Raw genomic sequence first — 9,354 nt, 5'->3', positions numbered from 1 at the left:
CAATCCCTACACTGGGGCACCTACGTGTCCCCCGGGGGACTTTCCCCCTTTTGTTTGCCTTCTATATAATATGTAAATGATTTATCCAAAGCCGAGAACTATAACATCTACTATAAGTATTGTATTCTGATGAATTCTGAATCAATTGGGGAACATATAAATACAGCTCAGCAAAACATTTCAAATGAATTTCATTTCAATTAGAAATTAGCAACAAGATGATTAATAGGAAAGTAAAAGCCTCTGAACAGCTTCCGCCATGTTCATATCGCAGAAAACCTGTATTTTTATACGGTGAGCCATTTCCATGAGCAAAAGAGCGTCTATAGGTACCCGAACCACAATGAATTGCTCCAATTGACTTACACACTAAACTCGTCACTTCCAAGGCCGATAGAGCATAGATTGAAGTTTTCAACTGACATGTCCTACCCACCATATGATAGCTAGTGGCTTGGGATATCATAATATATTTAACTTTTGCCACCATGACCGTTTAGATTTTGAGCTAGAAGAGTTCAAAGTTTATCATATTGCTTCTCTTCCCATCAGCCAACTGTCGCCGCGGAATCTTCTTGTTTCACCCAAGATTTTCTAAAGTACCTTAAATCACCTTCAATCCTCCAGATTTTTAGACCATCAGTAGTTTATTTCATCCTCTTCAACATCCAAGCATCAAAGAGAATGGTGATGAATCAGAAAATTCCCCCTCTCCCCCCCCCCAAAAAAAAATCAACACAGTAGGGCACTTTAAGGCTATTTTCCGACAATTGTTAAAACCTCTCAGGCGGACGTGCACTATACTCTAATTGTGGTGGGATACCTTTAGCCAGTAGATAACATTCAAACAACCAGTATCATAACCAATATACGTCTATACCTCAGATGCGGCATACTACAACAAATGTCAAAATATGCCTAATATAAACAAACCTTTGCAAAATTGTGACATTTCGATGGAAATTTATCAGCTTGAAGTACCCGTAAAATGAATTTGTTCGTTCATTTTTTTTTTCTTTCGTTTATTTATAATATATTCGTGGAAGCAAGATCGGTTTTCTCCTTGTTAATATTATATTTGGAGTAATTGTGAAAAGTTGCAGGCTGAATTTTTGCAATGCATATGTATGTACAGTATAGAAACTCTGCATACATGGCTAAACAACTCTCAAACACATGCATGAACTATATCATGTTCTGTCCGCGTATATTGAACTTTCATATCACAAGGCGAGATAAATTTCAAGAAATCTGCCGGACAAAATGAAAACGACGAAAGGAAACTCTCAGAATCAGACAAGAAATTAACAAAGATATATAATCATTACTTATGAACCATTAAAGCATTTCAGATGTTTGTCCAGTAATGTATTGGCGAATCGTACGTATTATGTATTGGTATCAAACAAGAATCAAACTAATTAGGGACGCAACCACTACGTGGAAGGGGAAGGGAAATAAGATCTTATGTTTGTCCAGGGGGAGGGGTCTAAGATGCAATTGGGAGGAACTTGAAAGGAGGCCGGGAGGGGGGAGGTGCTTAGATGACAATTGGTACTATTTTGCATGTCTTGAAAGTAATTTCAACTCAGTTTTAGGTTTTAACGACACATACGTGTTGTAAATTTATGAAGTTTTTTTTTATATTTTTTTTTATATTCTGTCTGTTGGTGGGGGAAGGGGGATACGTACTCCCTCGTTTTCTTTGATCTTATTTCTTGGGAGGCTCGGCAAGACCCACACCCACACACTCACAAAATTGTTCGAAGGCTTTGGGGTGATATCTTGGTTCAAAGGACCTTTATTCCAAGCACCATGTTCAAAAAAATGTTTTCAATTCTAGAAACGTACCATTTTCGAGATATTGAATGTTGAATTTTGAAATCGTTTGGAAAAAAAACCCTGAAGTTTGATATCTTAACCCTGACTATGTAAGATCATTATCGTAATTATAGTTAGAATTATTGTTAGAACGGAAGGATATTTAGCAGTCGTTGAACCCTCCATCCTGAAACGTTAGCTACGGGTAAAGACTGATTATGTTCCATCGTAAATAGGTCGATGTTTTCATCATCCGTTCGCTTCCAGTTTAACTTGAGCCAAAGAACAGCCTGATTGTATAAAGTAGCTTCGCTTAAACGTCGTAAAAAATAATAAAATACTTATTATTGATTATCACAGTGTATCAGTGGCGCAGGAAGGTACTTTTGTGTGGGGGGCTGAAGACTGATGGCCGGCCTGGGGGAGGGGTCTAAGGGGAGGGGGTGTCCCCCTCCCCTTTGGAATTTTTTGCATTTCCAGGTGGCCTCAGATGCAATTTGGTGCAATGTAGCACACTTAAACACCTACTCCATTTTGTAAACTTAATTTTGTATTTTCACCTGGCCTTAGATGCTATTTGGTGCACCAAATGAGATTTTTTTCTCATTTGGAAATGAAAAAGGGGTTTTCTGACTTGCGAAGCGGGGGGGGGGGCGGAATGATACTTCCGCCCCTCCACATTTTTCACTGGGGGGCTGGGGCCCAGCCCCCGGTTCCTACGCCCTTGCAGTGTATGTACTGCCAGCAAGCGTGTCTATACAGGCATAAAAGCTAGTACAAATGCACAAACACACACACACACACACAGAAAACTACGCGGAATATAAAATTAGATTGATATTTGATACAGTAATGTCAATTAATCAGCTATCAATCTAAAACCAAAAAAAGTTACATCTGATTAAAAGCAATATAATTTTATTTCATTGTACATCATTTCTAAATGGCAAAAACGTTATTTTTCGTTGGTTTAAGACTCTAGACAACATTGCTGGCAGGCATATTAGTATCAGTACTAAGTATCAGGCAACCGCATAGCCCAGTGGAGCCTCTCAAACACCAGTGAACCTCACCGTATGCATCAAGTAATTAAGAAATAAAAACAGAGAACCTCAACGGAACTAATTAGTTATAACCAGTGGACGCGAAGAGTATACTTCAGCATGCGACAGCAATTCTTATTCAGTTTTTTAATCCCGATCAAGGACTGTATATGAATTGATAGCAGCAAATCAGATAGCTGTCAAATATCAATATATTTTGCTCTGTTGAAATTAGTTTCGACGTCATTTTAACACAGGCCGATACTGCGCCAGATGTATGGGTCTATCTATACTCGTAGCAGGGTTGCTATTTGATATACGACTTCAACCAGTTGGTGGTGGTACACCGGTAAGCCGATTTTCAGAATGTATAGCTTTCATGGCTAGCAAGTCAAAACTGCGAATGAATAAACAATCCGAACCGGAGGCTCACCGATGTGCTGACGTCAGCTGGTTCTCTCTACCAGCCGCATCAGCCTGTTGATCTTCTGAACACGACGATCGACAGTGTATATCGCTACATGTCAGTGTTATTCTTCGATGGATCGCCTAGAAGTTGTGAAACCATTTCTTGGACTCGCCTCCGCTGCGATGGGGGCCATATTTTATTCGTGTACAGATCTGTTGTATTATCACAACATGTCCGCCGTCGATCCATTCCTGGGCGCAACATACCTTGCGATTATCTCTACCGTATGTTCGATAATTTCACTGATCGTCCTCAGACCAGCTGCTTTTTCTCCTGAGTCGTCTCTTCAATTTACTCTTCTCAATTTATGCGGAATTTGCCAGGGTTTTGGGCAGTTTTCATTATTGATCGCTATATATCTTGCGCAGCCCGGAAGTGCTGTAGCGGTTTACTTTACCATGCCAATGTTCGCCATTTTCATTGGCTACTTTGTCGTCGGAAACGATTTGAACAGATCAGATATCTTGTGTACATTGTTATCGCTAATTGGTGTATCCTTAATAACAACTGGCCGGACACATTCTCCAACCGATAATAGCTGCGACAGTCAGCTCTTCAACGTGTATCATATCCTTGGCTATCTTGCCGCACTTTTGGCCGCCATCTTGCACGCGTGTACGCTGATTATTCGGCACCGAATTGGAAGCATTGATTCGATTGTCGTGGTTGTAGTTTATCAGGTTTACTTTATATGCGCGTCTGTCTCGGCCTGCGCTTTATTTGGCGAATGGAAATGGATAGACAATTTACAGGATCAAATCTGGCTTTTCTCCTCCGGTTTCAGCGGCTTTGTAGCGGTCGTTTTCTTGCTCTCCGCAGCATCTCTGGAACAACCCGGAAAGGTTTCTATCATTTTGACCCTTCAAATTATTTGCACGCAGATTGGCCAAATCCTCTTCTTAGGGATTCCTCTAGAATGGATGTCATTGTTTGGATCACTCCTCGTGACGTCATCATGTATCGGTGTGGCTCTGGCTCGTCTTGTACAGAGCAACGAGGAAGAACAAGATGAGAGGATGGACGACGAGAATATTGACCTGTTAACGACTGAACATTAGTCTACGGAATAATCTTAATTTCAGAGTTAAGTCCAACTAATTTACTACCATTTGAAAATTATCATAGTTGTGATTAAAGGCATTGAAGACTCCCCACAAACCACGTGTCGCCCTTTGAAAAAAAAGGTTAACTTTCCGTTGCTTGCAAGTGAAGTTTTCTTCTTATCGCTACAAAATGCAGACAGCAATGAAACGCGATACCTTGCTATCTTTTATCTGGACCTGAGATGTCCATCGCTGCTATGTACACTGTGTTGTGGGTATTGACCGTAGCTGCATGTATTGACTGTACACTAGTGTCTAATTACCGACGGTAGCAAGCTGTGTGTGTATTTTCCGGGATCGATGGTGGTGTCTAACTCACCTCATTCGAAACTAGGTCAGATAACCGGCATCAGATGTTTCTTTGTGCGCGAGTCTTCACTCCCTTTAAACATGCATTTCGTAACAACAATAACAGAAACATTCATGTGTACGATCAACTGTAGTCCATGCATATATTTATGATGGACAAAGACATAGCAGATTATAGTATGCCAATGGTCATCAAATTAAAGGAAACAAAGGGTTAATTATAATGTTTTCTCTCTTTGCAAAAATCATCTACAATTGTAAAGAAGGATATAAGTAGGCGGTTTAAACCTTATGGATACGTATGTGTTTAATTGGTCTGGGGTTCTGGGCTTTCCTGCCAATTTCATTCTTGCAAAAGTCAAAAACCATCGTATGTATTTAAATTTGTTCTACTCGATGCCATTTCAAAAAAAATGTTATCACCTGAAATAGATCATATCCTTAAAAGATCCTTACTGATGTACCGTCCACGATCAAAGGGTACACGGTACACTATTCCTATATATACATATATATATATAAAAACATAACCATATATATATATATATATATATATATATATATATAGGAATAACGGAAAAACTGTTAAACAACTATGCTGCATTTAGAGAAAGGCTGGATCTCGAGTGAGATACAATAATTAAATTAGGTAAGTGATTGGAAGTAAAACAGCCAATGTTTGGTTTTGCAGAGCTTTCGAGCAAAACTAGCTCTTCTTCAGTGCATGATCACCGAAAGTGACAAGGAGTAGCAGGAATTGAAACTGTTTTATAGAGGAGATGTCGGCAAAGTTGTAAGGGCAAAGCGACTTACTGATTTCTGCTGAATTGAGCAGAAGTTTTAGAAATTCGGATTATTTTAATCCGGATTATTTTTATCCCGGGAGGCCCATAATATCGGGTAATGGCACAGCGACTGAAAAAATTTCCAAATTCGTGGATCTCCTCATCCAACCTCTCGTTTCGGCCCTACCGTCCTATGTGCAGGACACTACGGATTTCATCCGGAAAATTGGGGAAATAAAAAATCTTCCCTTATCCTCTCTGTTAGTTACCTTGGATGTGTCTTCGTTATACACAAATATCCCTAACGAAGAGGGCATTTCGGCCTGCACAAAAGCATTCAAACCGAAACGTGGCAAAACCCCCACGAAGAAAGAATTGGCCGAATTAATGCAACTTATCTTGACCAACAATAATCTGGTATTTGGCAACAAACACTACCTCCAAATTCATGGCACCGCAATGGGTACCAAAATGGCACCGTCTTTTGCCAACATCTTTATGGGGAACCTCGAGAAAGAATTTTTATCTCGACAAAACTTGAAACCACACACGTGGTTACGTTACATTGACGATATCTTTATGATATGGACCCATGGTGAGGCAAATCTAAAACTCTTCATTGATGACATAAACTCGTTTCATCACACTATCAAATTCACTGCTGATTTTTCTGGACTTGGCGTTCACTTTCTGGACACCACCGTGACCCTACAAAATGGTTCACTCAAAACAGACTTGTTCAATAAACCCACGAACAAGCACAACTACCTCTTACCAAGCAGTTGCCATCCACGTCACTGTACTAGAAATATTCCGTAAACTCAAGCGTTGCGCATTCGACGCATTTGCTCCTCTGAAGTCGATTTTGATTCACGCACTAAAGAACTGTCACAACACCTCCTAAACAGACAGTATTTTCGGGGTACTATTGAAAATGCCATCAAAAAGGCTAAAAGCAAACCCCGTACCGAAACATTGACGTACAAAACTCGTCAAACCAGTTCCAAAAGGGTACCATTGGTTACTGAATTCCACCCTGGTTTCCCACCACTGGCTAATATCATTCAGAAGAATTTTCACCTACTTCAAGGCACCGAACGCCTGAAATCAGTATTCCCAGAATTACCTGTCATCGCTTTTAAAAGACCCAGCAACCTACGGGATATCTTAGTTCGGGCATCCTTTCGGGATGACACCCCATTAGGGGAAAGCAAAACAGAAACTACAGGATCATCGCCCTGTACACAAAATTGCAAAACGTGCTTACTTGTCGATTCGACCGGGGCCTTTCAGAGCAACCAAACCAAACGCACGTTCCAAATTCGGCACAAAATTAACTGCCTATCCAAAAATGTCATTTACCTAATCTACTGCAATATTTGTAACTTACAATACATTGGAGAGTCAAAAAACACTCTTAGAATGAGAATGACACAACATAGATCGGCGATCAAAACAAAAAAGATCTACCAACCTGTTGCAAATCACTTCAATCTCCAAAATCATTCAATTGAGAATTTGCGTGTTATTGCCATTGACCAGAACGATTCTTGGACAGATAAATCTAGGAAAGCGAAAGAAAATTTCTGGGAACTAAACCTAAAGACCACGGCACCATTCGGTTTAAACATCAGAAACGATTTGCCGTCCCAGATAAACCAAAACAATTCCTTTACAATTACGACGGAATCGGATTAAAATAATCCGACGCGGATTAAAATAATCCGAATTTCTAAAACTTCTGCTCAATTCAGCAGAAATCAGTAAGTCGCTTTGCCCTTACAACCTTGCCGACATCTCCTCTATAAAACAGTTTCAATTCCTGCTACTCCTTGTCACTTTCGGTGATCATGCACTGAAGAAGAGCTAGTTTTGCTCGAAAGCTCTGCAAAACCAAACATTGGCTGTTTTACTTCCAATCACTTACCTATATATATATATATATATATATATATATATATATGGTTAACAGGGGTAAGTGTTTCTAAAGTGATCGTGTACGGAACATAGAGGATACCGTACAAAAATTACAGCAATTGTCAGTAATTTTACAGTCAGTTGCGGGACAAAAGCCCCAACATTTAGGACCTAATGTTATGAGATGCTGTTGTAATAGAAAAGTGACCTAACAGGTTATATATATATAACTTTAAGCATTGAATTTCTCCTCATATAATCGTTAACGAAACGTAACGTTGACAATGCATCATGTTGAAATATCTTTCTTGAGCGGTCAATCAGTACATTTGTCATAAACTGAAAGAAAAGACGTTAAAACATATTAATTAAAAAGGTCTGGCTACGGATGCTTATTGGTTCCATGCTCTTTTGAATTTGTATTAATTACAGGAGCTATAGAAGAAGACAAATTAATTACCATTGGCGTGGATTTGGGTGCACTAGTGCGTGGAGACGAGGGGCATATGTATGTATATAAATATATATATATATAAATATATATATCAATAACTCGAGCGAATTAAACCACGGCAAGTGATGATTAGGTGTGGAAAGATCATGGTAGTTTTGTGCGGGGTTTTCTGATTTGCTAAGCGGGGGGGGGGGGGCGGAATGATACTTCCGCCCCCATATTTTCCACTTGGGGGCTGGCGCCTGCCCCAGTCCCCCCCCCCCCCCCCCGCTCGGTTCCTACGCCATTGGACGTGACATTGGGAATTTTCGTCAATTTTTCAAAACTGCAGTTTGAATGGATATTTTAACTAAACACAATATTGCGGGAAAAAAACATAAAATTAGAAAATTGAACACCGTGTGAAGTGTATGAAACAGAAAATTGATTATTGGATTATATTCTGCTAATACAAATTATCCAGCTGAATGACTGAGTAGTGCTACTGTGGAGTTCGTCCCTAGTTGTAAAAGCTAGGGAGGAGGAGGGAGCTACCCCTCTCCCATGTTCGCACCCACATGAAACTTTTTTGTTACTTTTAAAGTAGCATAAACCTGGATGATTTGAAATTGGACTAGGCAGCATGCTTGGGGTAAAGTGAAGGTCCAAGTAGAGTGACAGGAGGTGTGTGTGTGTGTGGGGGGGGGGGGTGGTGGTGAGGAGGTGGTGGATGGACTTTCAACAAAGTAACAGTGGCGTAGGAAGGTACTTTTGAGTGGGGAGCTGAAGACTGATGGCCGGCCTGGGGGAGGGGTCTAAGGGGAGGGGGTTCCCCCTCCCCTTTGGAACTTTTTGCATTTCCAGGTGGCCTCAGATGCAATTTGGTGCAATATAGCACACTTCAACACCCACTCCATTTTGTAAACTTAATTTTGTATTTTCACCTGGCCTTAGATGCAATTTGGTGCTCCAAATGAGATTTTTTTTTCTCATTTGGAAATGAAAAAGGGGTTTTCTGACCTGCGAACCGGGGGGGGGGGGCGGAATGATACTTCCGCCCCTCCATATTTTTCACTGGGGGGCTGGCGCCCCCCAGCCCCCCCGGTTCCTACGCCCTTGCAAAGTAATGTTAGGAATAGTAATTATAACATAATCAAAGAAACAAAGACGTAGTAAATATCAATTTTTACTGGCTTTTTTATGTTCTTTAACACTCATCTCTCATCAGCACTAAAGCAGGTCAAAAAAAAAAGAAATGTTTGCAAAATAGTTCTTGAATTAAACAGTTTCTCTCCTCAACCGGTATATATAAATATATATATATATATATATATATAAATATATATATATATATATAAATATATATATATAAATATATATATATACATACATACATATATATGCAGGCTTGGCATAACATGAAAGGTTGGAAATTCTTTCAAAATCAATGAAACCTTAGCATTTTGTAAAGTGA

This window comes from Apostichopus japonicus, chromosome 7 (genome assembly GCF_037975245.1).
Source record: "Apostichopus japonicus isolate 1M-3 chromosome 7, ASM3797524v1, whole genome shotgun sequence".
NCBI lineage: Eukaryota > Metazoa > Echinodermata > Holothuroidea > Aspidochirotida > Stichopodidae > Apostichopus > Apostichopus japonicus.
This window is presented reverse-complemented; position numbering follows the sequence as displayed.